The sequence below is a fragment of the Microcaecilia unicolor genome, chromosome 7 (genome assembly GCF_901765095.1).
Source record: "Microcaecilia unicolor chromosome 7, aMicUni1.1, whole genome shotgun sequence".
Lineage (NCBI taxonomy): Eukaryota > Metazoa > Chordata > Amphibia > Gymnophiona > Siphonopidae > Microcaecilia > Microcaecilia unicolor.
Window position 1 is genome coordinate 275096232 of NC_044037.1, and position 23835 is coordinate 275120066.

The 23835-nt window shown below is 41.9% G+C and overlaps 1 long non-coding RNA gene across 1 annotated transcript; it reads right to left on the bottom strand.

The window, feature by feature from the left end:
• Nucleotides 1-5543: 5543 nt before the first annotated feature.
• LOC115474309 lies at nucleotides 5544-20384 on the bottom strand. Its single transcript, XR_003942835.1, has 3 exons — nucleotides 20319-20384; nucleotides 12942-12944; nucleotides 5544-5558 (listed from the first exon to the last, which is right to left on the bottom strand). It is a non-coding gene; the product is annotated as an uncharacterized LOC115474309 (long non-coding RNA).
• Between the last annotated feature and the right edge of the window lie 3451 nt (nucleotides 20385-23835).

Genomic DNA, 23835 nt, shown 5'->3' on the forward strand with positions numbered 1-23835 from the left:
ATGATAGAGGTCTACAAAATCCTGAGTGGTGTAGATCAGTTAAACGTGAATTGATTTTTTCCTCTTTCAAAAATAACAAAGACTAGGGTAAAGCCAATGAAGTTAAATGGTAATACTTTTAAAACGAATAAGAGGAAATACTTTCTCACAAAATGAATAATTAAGCTCTGGAACTTCTAGCCACAGGATGTGGTAACAGCAGATAGCATAAATGGGTTAAAAAAAAAAGGTTTGGACAAGTTCCTGGAGAAAATGTCCATAGACTGCTATTGAGATAGACATGGGGAAAGTCACTGCTTGTCCATGGGATTGGTAGCATGGAATCTTGCTACTATTTGGGATTCTGCCAGGTACTTGAGACCTTGATTGGCCACTGTTGGAAGCAGGATACTGGGCTAGATGGACCATTGATCTGATCTGGTATGGCTATTCTTATGTGTTATTTTTTTTTGCATTTATTAATTATTTTATTTATTCATTTTATATTACATTTACGTCCAATACATAAATGGGAAAGAAAAGAGAAAATATCAATTAAAACAAACATTAAGGAAAAATATCATCTTTGTTAGTCCACATTATTGTCCACAATTGGGGGATCCAAAATCAGGAAAACAATCTCAAAGAAAATAAGAAAAACACGGAATGGTTAATCTTACAATTCATATTTTCTGAGGGAGGAAGGTTAATCGGTAATTGCAGCCGGTACAGTGGTAACTTAAAGGAAGTTGCTGCAGAGGGTTCTTCATCTGTTCTTTTAACTCCACAAACTCTTATAATTTCCTGGGTTCAACAAATAAGTAATCAGGAAATAGAACACTTACAAGGGAATCGCTTTAGGAAGGTCCCACCTAGGGCAATGATTCTTGGCTTAAAAGCCAAGAGTTCACACCTCCTAGTCTGCGATTCCCTTGATATGTCAGGAAATATATTTATCTTTGAACCCAAAAAAACTATCAGCCATATGTCGGAAATACAATTTCAAAACATTGTTCCTATCTAAATCAAAGGCAAAAGTCACTAATAATATAACTCTATATACAGGGTATTTTAGGAAAATTTAGCTTTCTCAAGTTATTTTTCCTTAATTGGTTCTCCAGTGTTTTAATCATGAAAAGGTTACTGAGATTATCCTACCCTTGACCTCAGCAAAAAAAGGAGAATCATGCTACCTGAAAGGATAGGGTTGCATGATTAGATTATTTTAAAATCTGAGTTCCATGAGTATTTTGGGAAGAGCAGACCCACAGGAAAAGAGGTTGCTCTCTTCTCAGAGGACTCAGAGCACAGTAGAGGGGTTTTACTCTAGAAAGAAGATACCTGGGTTTTATGCAGATTGATTCAGTGGGGAAGGTCATGATGTAGTAATAATGAAGAATAAAACATTATTTGGCACTGTATATAATTTCTTCCTATCCTCAACCAATAAATGATAGCCTATGATATTCTGCATGTACTGTTCTGTCCTTTGTTCGTCTCCATCTTCTTTCTATTTTATATAGGGCTTGTTTTCTGTCCCTGATCTTGGAATTATCCCGTGGGACTCTATTTCTCCTTACAGCTATTTCCTCCCTGTAGGTTTTAATGCAGCTTGAATGGCTGCCATATTCTGTCCGTTGACTAAGGCATCTAAATTATCATCAACAAGAGGAGCAAGGCAATGAGATACCTTCCAAACTAAAGTTTATTAAACTTCACAAAAGTGGCATCATGTGGAGGAGGAAGGGAGGATTCGACATAAGGTTTTCATCTGCTCAGAAGATTATAGTGGAGACTGCACTGGCAGCGATATTGTCCCTGGAGAAATCAGTTACTTCATACAGACCAGGTTTTGGAGTAATTCTATAATGCACTCTGTCATCAGTGGGTCAGGAATGTAGCTTGGCATCTATTCTCAGCCAGAAAAGCCTCACTACCTACCAGGAAGCAAAAGTTTTGTGTTTGTTTCAAAATTGCCTCCAGAGCAAGGTGGATCCACTTTAGAAGATAATGAGAGCACCCACAAGGAGATTTGCACCTTCTTTGGGCTCCCTATGGCTTCAGGGGCTGCTTGGGTGGAACCAATGCGAAATTTTCTGGGATTCAAACCCATGATCCTGTGTACCAGAGATTGAAGTTTCGCAGCTGAGCTGTTTACCTATAGCCCAAGTTCAAGGAACAGGAGCTGCGGTGGTAGAAGAAAAACCTGCTTCGTGGAGGAGCCCATTAGACTGCAAGAGGTACACTGAATAGTGATCACGTATAAGGAGAGCCAGGAAGACACAACGTTTCTGGTACATCAGTTCTTGGTGGGCCTGCCCTATGTTTACTGCTAACCAGCATCTTTTTACTACCTAGTAGAGATTTCTACCCTGCTGTTCTTGCTCCTAGTTCCTGCTTCATACGTGATTTCTGCTTCACACCCATTTTCTGCTCCGTGCCTGCATTGCTTTCTACTCCAGGGGCAGGCTGACCATTCGGGCAACCGGGCAGTGCCTGAGGGCCCAGATACCCGGTTGCCCTTGCCTGCCGCTGCTGCTGCCTTCACAGACTGCTGCTGCCTGTGTTCTGTGCCGGCTCCTGCTCTGCGGTTTAAAATGGTGACTGCAAACTCTCACGAGACTAACATAAACTGTGGAGCCACCACAGGCAGCAGCAGGGATGGAAGAAGGTGAGAAAGGGGAAGAGAGCGGAAGATATGCTGCTGGACATTGAGGAAGGTAAGGGCTGTGGGGATGGTGGCAGCGTGTGAGGGGGCAGAGGCGGGGGGGGGGGGGGGGGGGGGGTTGGGAGCGGTGGGTGGGGGCCTAGAGTACTCTAGGTGCCCGGGGGCCCAGAGTACTCTCAGTCCGCCCCTGATCTACCCTGCCTTGGACCTAGAAGCTCCATCTCTGCTTTAGCCCAGTTTATGACTCAAGCCACCAAAATTAAATGTGAGCACTGACTTTATTTTGCTTTATGACATTCTAAAAAGTCTGAGCTGTAAATGAAAACCACACTACGCATCCCAGAACACTGCTGGTGGCTCCCACATCACAGACTGGATAACCATTGATAAAACGCAGAATTTCATTTCATTTCATTTACAGATCACATACATTGAAGCAGCTCAATGTGATGTAAAACAAGCAATTGAACAATTCAAATCTTCAAGACTCGGCATGCAAATTATGGTGAAAGAATGGCAAAAGTTTTTTGTTTGTAACTTTTCCTTATATCATTTATATTATTACTTGTTTAGTGAATGTAAAATTTAAATTGATTTTATAAATAAAAACTTTTTAAAAAGAGAGAATGCTGAAAGAAGAGCTTTCTGAGTCCCATATACCTTTGAACCTTATGTGAATATTACAGAAATATAGGTGGGCTAAACTTTTGATGTGTTGGTATTAGTTTTGTCACTCCATAAATTTTAAGCTTGGAATGCTATACTTGGGTTTACCAGCTTGTCGTACAGGTAGTAGAGATGGGCATTTAGTTCCAATGATATGCTATAAAAACAATAAAATGTCCTGACGCAGTCCTGCGTTTTGGCGCCACATGTGCCTGCTTCAGGAGTCAAATAAATTATTTCAGCCACAGATGACAAAATGCAAATGTGAGAGCAAAAACCTCCAAAGTTTTTATTGTTTTTCTTCAATAAACCACCTGTTTTAGAACCACACTGGTCTGCCTTCTTCTTCTCGTTTTTGTCCCTGCCAAGAAGTATCACTGCATTTAGACAAGGTGTGTTGGAGGAGATATAAAATAGGGGGAAATTCTCAAACAGTTGCAGAATGAAGGCTTATAATGTCAGATCCCGGTCCTAGGTCCAATGGATCTGGAAATACAAAGAAGCTTGAGGAAACTGCCGGGCCAAAACAAAGAAGTGAAGAATAATTCTACAACAGGGCACCTAAATTTCAGTGCCACTTGAGTCTGAAATGTGCAGAAAACTGACAACATGTAAGTGTAAACTTATGCGAGTAAGTGGAAGCAGAGCACACTCCCAGATTCCTATAAAGGTCACCCAAATTTAAGCATGGAGCCCAGATATGTGCACAAACGTATTAGTTAATGAACCATTAATTATTGACGTTAATTGGCACTAATTAGGACTTAGAAATGCATCTGCCTAAGCGCTATTCAATAACAGTGTGTGCCTAAATTGTCTTGCGTGCAACTCAAAAGGGGGCATAGCCAGGAAGAGGGGCATGGGCAGATCAGGAGTGTTCTGAAAATTTAGATGCAGTGTTATAGAATAGGGTCATTTAGAGGGGCATAATCGAACGGGGCCAACCATCTATATGGGCGACCATCTCTAAGGCGGGCCCTTAAAGCGGCATACTCGACCGTATTATAAAAACAAGATGGCCGGCCATCTTTCGTTTCGATAATACAGTCGGGGCCAGCAAAATCTCAACATTTGGGTCGGCCTTAGAGATCGCCGCCATTGGTTTCCGCAGATAATGGAAACTAATGGCGGTCATCTTAAACCCGGACAAATCCAAGGCATTTGGTCGTGGGAGGAGCCAGCGACCTAATGCTGCACAGGGAACACCTATTCTATAGTGACACTTGGGTGCCCTGATTCCATTATAGAATAAGGCACGACCATTTACTCCAGGTCAATGGCAGGTGCAAAATAGGCACATGTAACTTATGGTATTCTAAAAGTTGCGTACTTATGCTGGAGACAAATCCATGCCCCTCCCACGCACCACCCAGGTAACATAGTAACATAGTAGATGACGGCAGAAAAAGATCTGCATGGTCCATCCAGTCTGCCCAACAAGATAAACTCATATGTGTATACCTTACCTTGATTTGTACCTGTCTTTTTCAGGGCACAGACCGTATAAGTCTGCCCAGCACTATCCCCGCCCCCCAACCACCCACCCCGCCTCCTACCACCGGCTCTGGCACAGACCGTATAAGTCTGCCCAGCACTATCCCCGCCTCCCAACCACCAGCCCCACCTCCCACCACCGGCTAAGCTTCTGGGGATCCCTTCCTTCTGAGCAGGATTCCTTTATGTTTATCCCACGCATGTTTGAATTCCGTTACCACAATAGAGTAGTCCTGAATGCACATGATGCACCCCAAGTTCAGGTGTACACCCCCTTGTAGATATGAACTGTAGTATTTATGTACTCTTATAGAATCAAACATAGTGCACTTCCACATGCAAATGCCTCTTTTCAGTGCCTTTATGTGCACATGTGACTGCACATTCCCAGTTATAGAATTGCCTTTCATCTGTGTAGTATTGGGTGAAGTTAGGACACAGCATAGGTGGTAATGAATAGCTACATGGATAACAGCACAATATCACCGCTGTACATATATCCACTGGTGTTGATGACATAGGTCCCATTAAGAGTAGCTGGAACAGTTCTCTCTGTAGAGAATCCAGGATCTCGTTACTTCTAGATGACACCACGGCAGAGACTGCCCAATCAGCTTCTGGCAAATTGAAATCATGTATGATTAGCATCTACCCTCTCATAGCAATATTGTCTTCAATTAAATCTCTTATTACTTCTGCCCGTGAGAAAAGTCTCTGTATTACATCAGTATAAACAGATGTTCTATTCCATCTTTCCAGATTAATCCACAGTGGCTCCTCCTTACCTCATAGAAATTAGGCGCGTGTGTTCTTTGAAACATTGGAGATGCCAACTACACATCATTTTCAACCCGAAAAAAACAGGAAAAATAAATTCCAAAATATCAGTTTTTTTCAGTATAGTTAAATTTCTGTTTGCTTTATCCTTTCTCCCAGAGCCACACAGTCAGTTCTGATGTGTTTGTAGAGAATACCTAGTAGTATAATTTGTGCTAACATGGACGGGCAACATCTGATCATAGTAGGTTTGATAAGTCTTGGCAACCTTTCCATAACATCTTTGATCTTTGCACCAGGCAGGCAGACCAGGACATCATATCTGTTCAGTAGATAGATGCCTTTGTATCACTTGAATCACCAATTACCACTACTCTTCACTTCCTAATGATCAATACTGGTCACTGGTCTTGCAACTATGGGGTGTTTGAACTCCAGTTCCTTCTATTTTGTATTTGTATTTCCATTCATTCTCTTATAATCGGCTTATCAAAATTACTGCATAATGTATCACATAAAAGAGATTAAAAAATGCAAAGAACAATTTTAAAACACAAACAATTATTGCCATATACATGGAGGGGCATTTTCAATATGACATCTAAATCCAAATTTGGATGTTTTGCGGAAAACTTTCAAAAATCCTGTAGTCAACATGGGTATTTTCAAACCAGAAAAATGTACAATTTGTTGATTTGCAACTGGCCATTTGCTAGATGTTTTTGTGCTCAGAGTGTCTATCTTTTTGGACCATTTTTGGAAAAAAAAAAAAAAAAGCATCTAAGGGAAAAATGCACAAAAACAAGCCATTGGGATGTAGGAGGAGCCAGCATTCTTAGTAGACTGGCCACACAGACATCCCAGCAGAGCACTGGGGCACTCTAGGGGGCACTGCAGTGGACTTCATATAAAGGTCCCAGGCATACATCTCACTGTTATCCTCCTATATTGTATGGTGAGCCCTCCAAAACCCTACTGTATCCAACCATACACCACTACAATAACCCTTATGTCTGCGGGTGTCACCTATATGTGGGTACAATAGGGTTTTGGTGGATTTTGGAGGGCTCATATTTTCCACCACAAGTATACCAGTTAGAGTGGGATATGGGCCTGGGTCCCCTTCTCTACAGTGAACTGCACTGACCACTAGGCCACTCCAGGGACTTGCTTGCTGCTCTAATAGGACTGGCCATAACACCTGCCACTGTCATAGAGGTGGTATGTACTGTGTCTTTCACATCTTTGAGGAGTGGGAGGGGGTCAGTGACCACTGGGGGAATAAGGGGGGGGGGGTCTTGCCTTAATCCATCCAGTGGTCATTTGGGGCACCTTTTTGTGACTTCAGTTTGAACAGATGTAGACCAAAGCGTATAACTCTAAATCCTGGATGTTTTTTGCTTTGTCCCATTATGGCAGCAAAAGGTCCAAGTTTTGGTAATGCCCAAATCCCAACCACAACAAGCCCCCCTTGTGATTCAGATGCACTGCATAGAAAATCTTATTAAAATAGGTTTCAAAAATAGCGACCTGAGAGCCTTTATATGGCAAACATAAATAAATAAATAAACCTGTCTGCCACTTTGTGGATGTTTTTCTGTTTTGAAAATGAGCCACTAAATAGAATAACATTAACATAAACAGAATAAAATACCAGTCTGCTGTGGTAGATACTTTACCCCTTCCTTGATAGGTGGATGGCATCTCTACTCAGCAGACCTTGGAATATCATCCTTTGGTTAATGGCATTGAAACACCATCTATGCAGCCATGCACTCATCTCCAGGATGCAAGCATCTCTGCCCCAGGCTTTTACCCTCAACAGGGAGGATCAATAAGAGCCCCAGCTGCCTACCTGTGTGCTTCACCCTCTCCTCTAGAGTCATGAAGGCACTTTTGGTACATTAGAGGGGTACCTAGCAGTATCATTAGTGTCAACATGAATAAGCTTCACCAGATAATATGAGGCTTCATGATTCTTGGCAAGCTCTCCATAACACACTTCCTGGACAGACAACACACTTCCTGGCAGGGCCGTGCCTAGGGTCTCCGGCGCCACCCTGCAGTTGGCCCCGCCCCCCGAAAACAATCGCTACACTACCCGCCCTCTTCTCCCCAGATCCTTTTCCTTTTTTTTTTTGTTTAAATTTACCTCTGTCCGGCGGCAGCGTAGCATTAGTGAGAAGGAGGCAGCGCTCCCCCGCACCGACGTGTCAGTCTTCCCTTCGCTCAGTGTCCCGCCTTCTTCTGACGTCATTTCTGATGTCAGAAGAAGGCGGAACTGAGCGAAGGGAAGACTGACACGTCGGGGCGGGGGAGCGCCGCCTCCTTCTCACTAACGCTACGCTGCCGCCGGACAGAGGTAAATTTAAACAAAAAAAAAAAGGAAAAGGATCTGGGGAGAAGAGGGCGAGGTAAGCATGGTGCGGCGGGGCGCCCACCAGAGGATGGCGCCCTCCTGCCATGCTTACCTCGCTTACCGTGTTGACATGGCCCTGCTTCCTGGGGCATCATGTCTGTACGCAGATGGATTTCTGTGTACTCATCAGGTGCGAGCCATCAATCACCACTACCCTTTATTTCCTAGTGGCCACAGTTCTGGCAACTTAGGGATTTTAGAGCTCTGGATCCTCCTGTTCCTGAGATGACCTTGCATCCTCAACCTATCGAGCTGCATGCTGGTTCTTCAGCTCAAAGGAGGATAGAGTTAGAGTGTTGATTCTGCAGGCTCAGCTGACCTGTATCCAGTTGTCCTCTTTCAGTTCATTTTCATCTTCCCCTCTGGTGGAGATCCTTGACTCTTTAGGAAGGATTTCATCAATGTATTGTTCATTTACTATGAATGTTTCTAAGCTTTGCTACCTCCTCTGCTAGTTCCTCCACTTGTTTCCTGAGGGATTCAACCTGCAGCCATCTTGCATTTTTTTTTTTGTTACATTTGTACCCTGCACTTTCCCACTCATGGCAGGCTCAATGCGGCTTACATGGGGCAATGGAGGGTTAAGTCACTTGCCCAGAGTCACAAGGAGCTGCCTGTGCCTGAAGTGGGAATCGAACTCAGTTCCTCAGGACCAAAGTCCACCACCCTAACCACTAGGCCACTCCTCCACTGTTGCTACTATTTGAGATTCTACATGGAATGTTGCTATTCCAACATTCCATGTAGAAGTTGGCCTTTGCAGATCACCAATGTGGCCGTGCAGGCTTCTGCTTCTGTGAGTCTGACGTCCTGCACGTATGTGCAGGACGTCAGACTCACAGAAACAGAAGCCTGCGCAGCCTTCTACATGGAATGTTGCTAGTGGAATAGCAACATTCCATGTAGAATCTCCAATAGTAGCAACATTCCATGTAGAATCTCCAATAGTATCTATTTTATTTTTGTTACATTTGTACCCCGTGCTTTCCCACTCATGGCAGGCTCAATACGGCTTACATGGGGCAATGGAGGGTTAAATGACTTGCCCAGAGTCACAAGGAGCTGCCTGTGCCTGAAGTGGGAATCAAACTCAGCTCCTCAGTTCCCCAGGACCAAAGTCCACCACCCTAACCACTAGGCCACTCCTCCACTAACTAAGAATAAGTTCTAATAAGAACTAACCCCTCCTCTTGGATCCTGCCAACAATCTGGATGGAGGCAGAAGCTGTAGCGGGGCTGAGGATTGGTGACACAATGTTTCCCAGCCATTCTTCAGCTGTTGGAACACTGGGACCTGTTAATAGAAAGTAGACAAAGATCTGTAAGTTCTGTAAGTCAAAAGAAGCAGGTAACCGCTTGAATTTGAGATCTAACACCTGTGTTCTGATTCACTGTGTGTATTCCTGATTGCTTGATCACCTATTATTGGGGTATTTAACAATATATCTTATCCTTCAAACATAAAAAGTGTGTGTTCTGAGGTGTGAATTCTAATATGTTTGTTCCCTTTGTAGACTTATGTCACAGCCCCCTGAAATATAATTACCTTTTCTCTTTTAACAGATAATAATAATAATAATAATGATACACATCTTTTATATTCTGCATACTTCCAGTATGAGTTCAACGCAGATTACAAACAGAAGCAAGGTCAATTAGCCTGGAAATTACAACAATTTATTTTACATAAATTAAAAAAAAATCATCAAATCGGTCTAGTTACCATTTCTTATGCCGATTATAATTCAAGAATAAAGCTGTTTTTAATGCCTTTCTAAAAAGACAATAATTTGGTTCTGAAGTTGTCTTTATGGATAAAGAATCCCATATTTTTGCTGCCAAATATGAAAAAGAGAAGACATACATTTTGGATAATCTTGGACTTGGGGAAAATCAACTTTAATGGATTTCTAACAGATCGTTTTAACACTTGATCTGTAATATGAATCAAATTCACCATATATAGCGGGGCCATTCCATGAATGATTTTAAAAATTAAACAACATAGTTTGAATGTAATTCTTGCCTCAATCGTAAGCTAATATGATTCAACATAATAGGCTGATACCCTATCAAATCTACTAAAAATGGTCTGCAGTAGTGTAGGCGGGGGTTATGGGCATGCGCAAATCCAATTTTCAGCGCACCTATAAAAAAAATGCCTTTTTAAAATTTTTACTGGAAATGGACATGCAGCAAAATGAAAATTGTCACATGTCCATTTTGGGTCTGAGACCTTACCACCAGCCATTGACCTAGTGGTAAAGTCTCACACGGTAACCGGGCATTAATGACCTACACGCGTCAAATGCCACTTGGCGTGCGTCCAATACACGTGTCTGAAATTATTTTTCGGATGCACATATTGCAAGCATGCCAAAAAAGAAATTATCGCAAGAGCCATGTGGTAGCTGGGCAGTAACTCCATTTTGGCGTGCATAGACGCTTACGTGGCTTAGTAAAAGGATCCCTAAGAGAGTAACCCAAATGAATAGCTGTATTCTGAATTGATGGTAGATTCTTCTGGATTGTATGTGAGCAACCCAAATAAGTAATATTACAGTAATCTAGCTTTGATAACACTAGAGCCTGAACTATCAATTCAAACTTTTATTGATTTATATATTTCTGGATCCTTCTAAGCTTTCATAATGCCCAGAGACATATTTTGCTAATAAATTCACTTGTAACTCGAAAGTAAGATTACAGTCAAGGTGGCAAGATGGCGGTGTGACCCAGGCAGTGTGTGAGACGCTGATCTCTGGCTGAGTTTTTTCCTGTTAATTTACCTTCAAAAATGCCTCATACAAAGAGAAAAGGGACGGTGAGGTTTGTTCCCCCGCCTACCTCAGTGTCGTCCCCAATCCAGCAGAGATTGGATCGTTTCCTCGCCGGAGCCTCTCCAAGTGAGCTGAAGGTGGTGAGTCCCGCTGCAGAGGAAATTGGAGGAGCGGAACCTCTGCTGGGACATGAAACACCACTTTCTCTCCCCTCTGCTTCCAACATTCCTCCTTGTCCGGCGTCAGCTGCTTCGCTGGGAGATAGCCTACACGTTTCCGGAAGTGTGGCGTGTGAGGTCTCTGGCGAGGATCCTGTGTTGCAGTGAAAGAACCCAGAGAATGAGATCCAGGGTTCAATCAGAGTCTCAGATACGTCAACAGAGGTAAATCTTGGAAAGATTTGGTTAATGCTCAATAAGATGGGCTCAACTCTTCAGAAATCCTCAGGTTAGGTAACTGCTTTGCATCTTAAATTTGAAGATTTGGTCAAGACAATTGAGTCAGTGAAAGAAGATCTCTCCACTCGGATCAAACAAATCCAAAATGAAGTGGAACAGCTTCAAGATTTCAAGTTTATCGTGGTTAAAGATAATCTGGCTCTCCATAAAAAGATTGAGCAGATAGAGAACTTTACGAGGCGTTTGAATCTTCGCCTCTTGAATTTCCCTAAAGTCTCAGGGACTATGCCTGTGGATTTATTTAGAAGATATTTGGTTGAAAACAGCACAGGATGCTATTCCCCCTATCAATAAGATTTGTTATTTACCTAAAAGTTCAAGGAAGAAAGAAGGAGAAGGTGGAGACGGAGAAAATATAAATATTAATGTGAACAATATATCTGCTATTTTGGAGCAATCGATAGAAAATGCTATAGAGAAAGTCACACTTTTAGTTTCCTTTGTGTTTGAACAAGATCTTAATACCATTTTAAGACTTTAAACATTCAAATGTGTTTTTCGGAAGAGGAAAAATTTGGATTTATCCAGATGTTACCAAAGTGACTCACGAACGGAGAAAAATTTTCTTGGCCATGAAACAGGAAACATTGAAACTGGGGGGGGGGGGGGGGGGGGACTTTTTTCCTTGCTTACCCATGTAAATGCTTGGTTCGCTTTGGAGAGACGAAGTATATCTTTTATCCCCCTGAGCAATTAAAAGCTTTTCTTGATTTAAAAAAGTTAAAATAATGTTGGAAATAGTAATATAGGTGAGGTAATCACACGTAGCCTTTATATTCCTATTTGAAGTTGCTTACGATAAATCTTCTATGATCCAGCCACGTTCCCCAATTAATGGTGGTCTAAGAAAGCTGACTTTATTTCACATTACGATGTTTCCTTTATTTGCTTATTGTATGCTGTGTTTCTGTTTGACAAGTGTATGGCTTGTAAAAAGTTTGTAAAATTATCATAAAAAAAGATTACAGACAAAAGTTATTCCCACTATTTTTGAACCATAGCATCTAAAAAATCCACACGGAGCTAAGCGTATTCTATAAAATTTAGGTGTGGTATATAGAATACATTTAGTCGATAACATAGCGCCTAAGTCTACACTCATTCATTTACACCAATAAAACCCTGGTGTAAATCCATGCGCAAAGATTTAGATGCACTGACCCATTCTGTAATTACATGTGGAAATTTTGGAACACCCATAAATACGACCATAAACACACCCCTTTTAAGCTATGCATGTTTATTTTGAACTGCGTGCTTTGCAATTTAGGCGCAGTTCATTATAGAATACGCCTAGCGATTTGTACACATAAATTGTAATTATTGCCAATTAGTGCTTGTTATTGACTGTTAACTGCTGTTAAAAACTCTGATTATCTTGTTTTGCCAATTAAGATACGCGCGTATCTCTGCGCGGAATCTAGGCACCATATATAGAATCCGAGGATAAGTGTGTTAAATTTTCAGTGCCAATTGTTAGGCGCTACTTATGGCCCTGAGTGAAAAAAATATTTTCTCCCATTTAAATGTGCTACTGTGTAACTTCATGGAGTGTCCCCTAGTATTTTTTATAGGGTAAACAATCAATTTAAGTTTACCTGTTCCAGTGCCGTAGCGAGAGCGCCTGACACCTGGGGCGCTTCACTGCTGCACACCCCCCCCCGGTGCAGCACGGCGCATCCCCCTTGGCACACACACACCCCCTCGGCGCACACCCCCCCCTCGGCGTGCACCCCCCCTCCCCGGAGCGCATTCTTACTAAAGGAGGCGGGCGGGAAAGCCGCTCCGCCCCGAGTTCACGTTGCTAGGAGCTGTGTCGGCTCCGCTGGTTCCCTGCTCTCTCTGCCCCGGAACAGGAAGTAACCTGTTCCGGGGCAGAGAGAGCAGGGAACCAGCGGCGCTGACACCCCCCCAGCGGCATGCACCCGGAGCAGACCGCCCCACCGCCCCCCCTTCCTATGCCACTGACCTGTTCCACTCTATTCAGGATTTTATCTCCCCTCAGCCATCGCTTCTCCAAGCAGAAGAGCCCTAACCTCTTTAGACTCCACCCTCCCACGTGCCTAAAACTTTTATCCATGCATCTTCTGTTAATTAAATAATCATGTTTGCATTTTCGTAGGTTCTGTCTGTTCTTTTATGTAATTCGTGGTAAAATTCTCAAGTCATAATACAGTATATTTATTTTGTACTTCCAAAAGAGTGTCAAGGATCTCAAACTGTATCCCTGTCTAGTTAAATTCTTTTCTTTGGCAAAAGAAAAAAAAGGTATGGAATCTGATATCAATCTTCTTATTTTAAAATATTATGATGCTTATAGAATTATAAGATCTGGCCGTAACCAATATACTCAGGGGAAGATCAACTGCACGGCAATAACGAAAGCCAGATGTGGCTGTCTGTGGTTATGAAAACTCTTCCAATAAACCCTAACTGTAAAACAGCTATAAAAAAAACTAAAATTATCTTATTTTTAAAATGTTTAAATTAAAATATCCAGCTACCGTACATAATCGGACTGTTTCCAAGCAAGTCACGTGAAGAATAAGAAGATATATCAATTGTAGAGGATAGAGTAAGGAAGATAAAAGTGGAAAGGGTTTCAGTGATCTTTTTTTTTGTAACTGACTTTATTAATAAGCAAAAAACTAGTTTTTGAGGGCCCTTCTTACAAAGTGGTGGTAAGCTCAATGCGGGCTTACCGGTCGCTAAACAGGAATTACCACTGGGCTACCGCAACAGCCCAGCGATACTCACCACGCACTGTCATATCTGGTGATACACGCTTTCCAAAAATACTAGGACTAAGGGGACATGCGATGAAACTTAAGTGTAGTAAATTTAAAACAAATCGGAGAAAAGTTTTCTCTGGAATTCGTTGCCGGAGAACGTGGTGAAGGCGGTTAGCTTAGCAGTGTTTAAAAAGGGGTTAGACGGTTTCCTAAAGAACAAGTCCATAAACCACTACTAAATGGACTTGGGAAAAATCCACAATTCCAGGAATAACATGTCTAGAATGTCTGTATGTTTGGGAAGATCGCCAGGTGCCCTTGGCCTGGATTGGCCACTGTCGTGGACAGGATGCTGGGCTCGATGGACCCTTGGTCTTTTCCCAGTGTGGCATTACTTATGTACTTATGTACAAAAAGTGCTGGGGTGTACTGGTGGTAATTGGGCAGTGCAATCGGCAGTAGGGGACGCATGCCAAAAATGAAATTACCGCCTGGCACATGCAGTAGCCGGGTGGTAACTCGGAATTGGCACATGTTGGGTGCGCATAGGCCCTAACGCAGCTTAGTAAAAGGACCCTTAAATTTGGTCATGTAAAGAGGCACTCAGCACAATTTTATATACTGCGTGGAAACGTAAGCCTATTCTATAAAATGTAGGTGTACTATAGAGACTACGCCCAGGGGTATTTTTCCCAAGTGTAATTTTCAGGCTCATACGCTAATCCCAAGCTAATCAGTTAGTACGTGGCAATTAGCATAGAAATGCCCACTCTCTGCCCCAGACATGCCTCTACTGTGGTAAAAAATAAATGAAATTTTTAGCATGTGATTTGCATGTGCATATTGCTAAATTACCACAGACGTCTCAATGTATCCGCAGTAAGCCCTTTTCAACTACAGTAAGCATGCACTAGTGCTCACCCGCAACTTTGTAACAGGAGCCGTATGTCCATTTCTTAGCACATCTTAGTAAAAGGGCCCCTTAGAGTGTGCAAAATTGATTTATGTTAACTTAGGGGCCCTTTTACTAAGGCGTTTAGGCGCCTATGCACGTACAATGCGTGTCAAATTAGAACTACTGCCTGGCTACCGCGTGCCCCGGGCGGTAATTCAAATTTTTACGCACGTCCGATACACGTGTCAGAAAATATTTTTTTATTTTCTGGCGCGTGGCGCTAACCAGGAGGTAAATGGCAGTGTGCACGCGCTGACGATTACCGCCCGATTAACGCGTGAGACCTTACCGCTAAATGAATGGGTGGTGGTAAGGTCTCAGAACCAAAATGGACATGTGCCAATTTTAATTTTGCCACACGTCCATTTTCACCCCCCAAAAAAAAGTCCTGTTTTTACAGGTGCGCTGAAAAATGGACCTGCGCATGTCCAAAATGCGTGCCTACACTAGCGCAGGCCATTTTTCGGCGCACCTCAGTAAAAGGACCCTTTAAATTATTGATATGCATAGAATTGATTTGCATACATGAAAAAGTTATATCACCCATTACAAATGTTTTTAATATGAATATGTGAAAGAAAATGTAAAAATAATCTGAAAATCAGGGAAGAAAAGCCAAAAACCAGAAAATAGTAACAAAAAGCTTTTCCCTTTGCACATACCTATTGTTCACCTTCATTTCTGTCATGTTCTGTGTTTCTACCTTCTATCTCATTGGTTTGGCAGTTTGATCACTGTATTTTAGAAACTCGGCAAAGTGGTTTCTGGCTGACATGGGAAATGCAACAAGAACCACAGTTAGAAGCTCAGAAAATGACAGCGGTGAAAGTCATGCAAGACCACAATATATTTTAATCACAAGTCCTGGATCAGTTACAAAGCAGAAATTATTTTCATTCTTTTCAAATGAAGCCAATTTAAAGTTATATGTCAGGAGAGTATTTCTGAATCAGTCATTTGGTTTTCATAAGGTGCCTTTTCAGTACGGACTGCCTCCTAAAAGTTATCCAATTATAATAAGTAGTGATAAATGAGTGTTATAAAAATGAGATCAGATAGAAGTAATGGGAAAAAAAAACACCTCTGGGCAAGAATGTGGATAAAATGAACTGGCATAACACAGCAGGGGCGTAGCCAGACTTCGGCAGGAGGAGGGGTCCAGAGCCCGAGGTGAGGGGGCACATTTTAGCCCCCCCCCCAGCGCCGTCGATCCACCCCACCATTGCTGACCCCACCATTGCCGACCCCGCCACCACCAACATTGCCCCCCCCCCCGCCGTTGCCACCCCTCTCGACCAACCTCCCGCCGCCAACCCGCCGTCGCCTACCTTTGCTGGCGGGAGACTCCAACCCCCGCCAGCCCAGGTCCTCTTCTTCTACTCACAAAAGGCTTCCTTCTGTTTCTGACGTCCTGCACATACGGGAGGGGGGTCGAGAGGGTCGTCGGCAGGGGGGTCCAGGGCCAAATCTACGTGGGCCCAGGCCCCTCGTGGCCTCACATGCAGGACGTCAGAAACAGAAGGAAGCCTTTTGCAAGAAGAAGAGGACCTCGGCTGGCAGGGGTTGGGGTCCCCCACCAGTAAAGGCAGGAGACAGCGACGGTGGGTTGGCGGCGGGAGGTGGGGTCGAGAGGGTCGTCGGCAGGGGGGTCCAGGGTGAAATCTACGGGGGCCCAGGCCCCCTGGCCCCACGTATCTATGCCACTGTAACACAGTAACCCTGGGATTCTATATTTAGTGCCTTAATTTCTATGCAGAAATCAAAGTGTATTCTATATCAGTGCGCTTAACTTATTTGGTTAACTAGTTAATCAGTGCGCTGTCAATAATTGGATCTTAACAATTCTACATGGCGCACCTAGATATATGTGCATTTCTGCATGTAAATTCAGGCATATTTTATAACTACGCACGTAGATTAATTGGTATAACAAAGTGTTAATCATTTACAGCTCTTGACAAGCAATAATGACCACTAATTGGAAAAAATTAAGATTTACATGCATACGTTGCTAAGCATATTTGCCTGAATTCTAACACACACAGGCAAAAGGGGTGTGGTTAAGGGTGTGGAAATGGGCATTTCATGGGCGTTCCAAAATCTATGTTCATTGCTGGCTAGTGCGCGTAAATCTATGCTCGGGGATTTACACCAGTTTTTCGTTGGCATAAATGGACGCGCATAGATTCAGTCGCATGAACTACACCTAAGTGTATTCTAAATACTGCACATAGATTTACATGCGGTATTTAGAATACATTTAGGTGCGATTGCCAACCGTGAGTTAATTTTAGGCCCCATATATAGAATCCGGACCCAAGTGGACATTTCCTCCAGTTTTTCTTTAGAAATTATTAGAAAGCCAGGCTTAAATGCCTCTTCAAGTTGTAGTAAAATTAATATTTGTATGATGTACAATTAATCTACTGCTTTTTTCCACTAATGTAAATGTTCAGGATGTAGTATTGTGAAATAAGTATGCAGCCTCCTGGTACAATCAATGGTACTCAGTCATCTAGACTACTGCAACGCACTCTATGCTGGCTGCCAAGAGCAAATAATCAAGAAACTTCAGACAGCCCAGAACACTGCAGCTAGACTCATATTCGGTAAATCAAAATATGAAAGTGCAAAACCCCTAGGAGAAAAGCTACACTGGCTCCCACTTAAAGAATGCATCACGTTCAAAATATGTACCCTAGTCCACAAAATCATTCACGGAGATGCCCCTGCCTACATGTCAGACCTGATAGACTTACCACCCAGGAATGCTAAAAAATCATCCCGCACATTCCTCAATCTTCACTTCCCTAACTGTAAAGGTCTAAAATACAAACTAATGCATGCGTCAACCTTTTCCTACCTGAGCACACAATTCTGGAACGCGCTGCCGCGCAACTTAAAAACGATCTATGAACTAACTAACTTCCGCAAACTACTGAAGACCCATCTCTTTGACAAGGCATACCACAAAGATCAACAAATGTGAACTCCTCTATATATATCCAGTATTGTCTTATTATATTTGTTTGTTATACTAATATCATACTTTTTCATTATCATGTTACCCAAGATCCTTCCATAATACTAATTGTTTATCTTATTATATATTTCCACTATTCATGATGTATTGTAAGCCACATTGAGGCTGCAAAGGGGTGGGAAATGTGGGATACAAATGCAATAAATAATAATAATAATAATAATCTTTGGGAGATTATAGTTTAGCAGATTAGCTAAACGGTTACCTCTAAGAAGCATACATCTTTACCAAGCTGTAAGGAACAGTTTTACACAACAACAAATGATGACTTATGAAATACATCTTATTTTAAAATTTTTCCTATAATTATGGGATTAAGTACTCCATGAATGAGAACTTCCATTGCTGATTTTCTCTTTCATTTGGTTCTGTGATATTAAGGTGCGCTGAAAATGGCCTGTGGTAGTGTAGACGTGTGTTTTGAGTGCGTGCAGAATCATTTTTCAGCACAGCTGTAAAAAGTGCTTTTTAAAAATCTTTGCCGAAAATGGACGTGTGGCAAAATGAAAATTGCCGGGCGTCCATTTTGGGTCTAAGACCCTACCGCCAGCCATTGACTTAGTGGTAAGGTCTCATGCGGTAACCGGGCAGTAACGGTCTATGCGAGTAAAACGCCAGTTACTGCCTGATTACAGCCCGCGCACCAGAAAATAAAAATATTTTCCTGTGCACATAGTGGACGCATGTCAAAAATGAAATTACTGCAAGGGCCACGTGGTAGCCGGGCAGTAACTCAAAATTGACGCTCTTTGGGTGCACGTGGGCACCCATGAGGCTTAATACAAGGGCCCCTGAGGACATACAAAACTTGGAGTCTGCAAAGTAGACTGTGCCTATGGAAATCCAACCAAGAACTGCCACCTTGCCTAGCATGGGATTCTGTGAATGATGACAATGATAGCAATAAAAATAAGTTTCAAATGTAGAAAATGAGATTTGTTGAAATAAACAACCAAAATAAATAATTCCATATGGATGCTGAGAGAGCAAGTCTTAGTATACTGCAAGAATTTTATACATTAAATCAATGTACGCAGTATGCATTTTGTACAAGCTAATTCTGAGTCCACATTGATCTTTCTTGTTGTTTTCATTTAGTGTTTATTCAATTTCCATTATCTTGAGGTCCCTGGAGTGCCAGCCTTACTGACACCTGCTGGGAAAGATAGGCTGGAGAGAGCACATGTTATCCTGTCAAGATTGGCTCCAGGTCACCTACATGGACTGAAAACAATGGTGCAGAGTGGCATGTCCAGTTTCCTCTCTTCCAAGGACAATCATTCTTATTCTCATAGTATTCTAACCCTCAAACCAGAAAAATCGACATTAAGCAAGTCACCGTAATCTCTCTGTGAATACGAGTCCCACTTGGGACCTGAACTGGTTAATGTATGCTGATATATTCTTGCATGGGATTCTAGCCCCCAAGTTAGATTTTGTTCCATAAAGGGTGCATTTTCTAGTATCTTTATAACATCAGATCCTTGCAGCTAAGGACATAAGTATAACCACCTTTAGATTTCTTCAGAGCTGTGCATAATAGGTAGCTTAGCAAGCTCATTAACTTGCTTGCCAACTATAGGTCTCAATAAAAAAAACCTAGATAATTGTTTTCTAATTCAAGGAATACTGATTTACTACATTGAATTAAAATATGTAATCTACTGTGTGCACTTGATTGTTCATGTGTTATACAGCTACATATACAATGCAGTACCTCATTATAAGATTAAAGAAAGAACGACATTGCAGTGACTTTGCACCAATTCCTGTTGTATTCTGTTTTGTACCCCAGCTGGCAAGGACAGGTGTGGCAGATGGTTTACAAGCCAGCTTATTTTCGAAAGTGAAAGACGCCCATATTTCGACCCAAATCGGCAGATGGGCGTCTTTCTCCCGTGGGCGCCCAAATTGGTATAATCGAAAGCCGATTTTGGGCATCTCCAACTGCAATCTGTCGCGGAAACGGCCAAAGTTGACTGAAAGAGTAAGGGGGTTATGCCTTGATCCCTCCAGTGGTCATTTGGTCAATAAGGGCACTTTTTGGTGACTTGAAACAGGTCTAGCCAAAAACATCTTAATTTTGGCCCTAGACATTTTCATTTTGTTCCATTATTGCAGAAAAAACATATCCTGCCCAAAATATGTCCCCAACACATCCCCTTGAAATTTGGATGAACTGTGGATCAAAATATCTAAAATCAGGGCGTTGAAAATCGCAACTTGGACATTTTTGAGAGAAAAATGTTTTTCTGCCACCTTATGACATTGTTTGGACTTTTTTTTGTTTTGAAAATAAACCCTTCTATGTTTGTCATACCCAGAATGTCAATCCTTAGCGTGTCACATGTTTGGCCACTTTTGCTGTGTTAGTGGTGCATTAGTGCCTAATGCAGCTTAGTAAAAGGACCCCTATGCACTTCTATATGTGTATACCTATATGTGTGTGACCTAATTTTATGAAGCCTTTTATGCATATAAATTAGCATTTCACTTGTGAAAGAGGCTTATATAATTACCATCCGCATGCATCAGAAAGCACCAGATGTTATTGTGTAATGTCTAAGCAATAACACAGAAGAATTTTGACAGGTGGAAGTGACTATATTACTCCATCTCAAAAGGAACAGGCTTGAGCCAGTTCTGGTGTTACCTTTTTATAGACATGAAAATGCAATTCTCATTTCCTTAAGAAAACCAGAACTACCTCTGCATGCACGCAATGGGGATACAACCAAGATTTGGGCAAATTTTTCTGTTTCTGAGATTGACCTATTTAGTCACTCTTACCCAGGTGAGGCCTGCATCTAATGAAGGGTAATAGTAACATAGTAGATGACGGCAGAAAAAGACCTTCACGGTCCATCCTGTCTGCCCAACAAGATAAACTCATATGTGCTACTTTTTGTGTATACCTTACCTTGATTTATATCTGCCATTTTTCAGGGCACAGACCGTAGAAGTCTGCCCAGCACTTGTATTGACATGTCACATAGGGCAGGTTGAGTGATTAATAGCGGATATGGAGTCATATGGTTTCTCTTATCATATTACTTATCTCTGTGATTTGTGGACTGGTATCCAAGAATCTCCAGTAGACTGTGATCTGTTTTGTTTTTTTGTGATCCTATCCTTTTATAGCCCTTCTTTTAGCTAGCAGAGTCCAAATGCCTCCTGGGTATATAAATGTTACTTTTCAACACTTGATTTATAGCCCTAGACTCTCCTGTGAGGGAAAACATCTCATTTTAGTTCTGGCAGAAATCAAAAAAACTGCATGTCTACACAAATATGTTTGTTCCCAAGGACTTTACAAAGGGAATGAGGTAGATGTAACAGATAAAATTTACAGCCTCTTTTCAGACATTTTTGCAAGATGCTTGAATACAATGCAAACATCTTCATTGCAGGTATTTCTGTTGCCGGAAGGAGTTGCAGATCACCATTCCATTATCTTCTGTTCCTATTACCCTGTTTCTCTTTGTGGAGGGGCAATTGTCCAGGTTGCCAAACTCTAGAAGGCACAGTAGGCAACTATTACAACAAGCTGGTAACAGATCACTCCAAGCGCTGGCACAGTTTATAGTATTCAAAATAGTACGTACGTCTTCCAATGTGTAAGGTCGACAGTGAGAGACTACCCATTTTGTTATATCATTCAAGTTTCCATCCAGGACACAGCAAAGGAATAATCTAGGTTCCTCCATTGCCTCCCAGACAGCTACATTCAGAGGCCAGACTGGGATGTGACGCTCTACACAGATCTTACGTACATGACCAGTGTTAAACTGATTCCACGCTCTGATAATTTCTATCCACACCCGTATAGCATCTTTGGAAGATCTTAGTACTGTTGTCAACCTGGAATCAGCAGTCCCATGTTTAACTTACGGGCAACCATAATACACATAATGTTTAGTTCAGCTGGACCTTCCACTGAGATCTTTCCCTAGTTATACAGCTAGATTCTCCTTCTTCTGTAAGAACGTCAATAGAGATTCTTACAAAATGTATTCAGTCATTTTCGTTCTATTATTGAAGACTGTATCTTTCTTCTTACTGCTTCCACAGTGGCATACCAAAGCCCTTTTCTTTATTTCCCTGCGAAATCTCAGTAATCCCAAGCAGCAACAGTCTCTGCTAAATCAACAAAAGGGCTGGAATGTACCATGCTGGCCTTGGGATAAGGAATAAGAGTCAAGCACTCAGTCTCAGTCACATGAGCAAACTTTGATTTGAATCAGATTGTGGTTTCTGATTTTTTATGATCATTTTGGGAAATTTCTCTGTGACAGATTTACTGAATTTGCCAAAGTCCAAGGGATGCTAGGGTGAATAGAGAGAAAGGCATATGTAGTAGAATTAAAGGAAGTGATTACACCATTATCTAAAATGTTGATCACACCTTACCTGGGGCATTATATTTAGTGCTGGAGGGATATCAATAGAGCGGAAGCAATTCAGAGAAGAGGTATGGATCTGGTACAGTTTGCATCAAAAATCCCATCAGATGTCATTAAAGGACCTAAATATGCATAACCTGGAAAAGAGGAGAGATATGATAAACATAACATAACGTCTTTTATTCCATGATTCCCCAATAAAATCGGTTCAGTGCAGGTGACAAAGAAACTAGAACAAACTCTAGGAAATTATAACAAATAATATCTAAACATATCATATATACTATTACTAATAAAAAAAATCCAGTATGGCCACATACTAGGAGATGTGTTACATCTTAAAAGTTCCTACTTACGCTACAGTGGCAGTGTGGAGTCAATTGTCTTATCCACCTTCGCTAGGTTAACAAAACATACTGATTCATCCATCCCCTCCCCCATTTAATTCAGAGAATTGTAGTTGATCAAAACTTCAAATCCATGTATGTGTAGGGAAATCTCTCTCTCTCTCTCTTTCTCTCCTGATCATTTGGTCAACTTCTTAGACTGTATAATGTGTTGGGACAAGGCCTCTAACTCCACTATCAAACATTTTTTTTTCTCCAGAAACCCTTCCCCCTCACCCCAGCATTGCCCAATATCTCCCTCCTGCTTTAGGATCTCCTCCAACCAAGTAGGTCTCAGTCATCCAAGTACTTCCTTAACTTGCCCTTTGAGCCTCAAAGTTTGGGGTCATTGCCTTAGCACAAATAGGTCCATGCTCCTTCAACAAAGCCATATCAGCATCCTGCTTCATTATGTAGAAGTCTCTTCCCCTTTTTCAGCAGGTAGTTGGCACCCAGAAGTTGGGAACTTTTCAGTTTTGCTTACCTGAGATTTGGTGTGGAGGAGTAGTCCATACACATGGGGGAGCATTTTCAAAAGGGAAGAGAAAGGGAAATGGGACTTGATATACTGCCTTTCTGTGGTTTTTTGCAACTACATTCAAAGTGGTTTACATATATACAGGTACTTATTTGTACCTGGGGCAATGGAGGGTTAAGTGACTTGCCCAGAGTCACAAGGAGCTTGAGTGGGAATCAAACCCAGCTCCCCAGGCTTAAGGTCCACTGCACTAACCACTAGGCTACTCCTTCAAAGGATATCCAAAGTCAGAATTAGCACAAAACAAACTTGGAAATTAATTACTTTGACGTAAATATACCAAACCAAAAAGAAGCGAAAGAATATGTAAAAAAAAAAGACCTTCTTCCCCAGAATTCAATATGCAGGAGGAGCATAAAATGGAGGAAAAAAAGACCTCAGTTGGCTGTGGTACTTTATACAAAGTGTTTGCTATTCACGTCAGTTTTTTGACCGATGATTGATCCTGTGAGCTGTGAGATGAAGTATGCTATGTCCGCTGCTGTGAATAGCAAACACTTTGTATAAAATACCACAGCCGAGGTCCTTTTTTCCCCT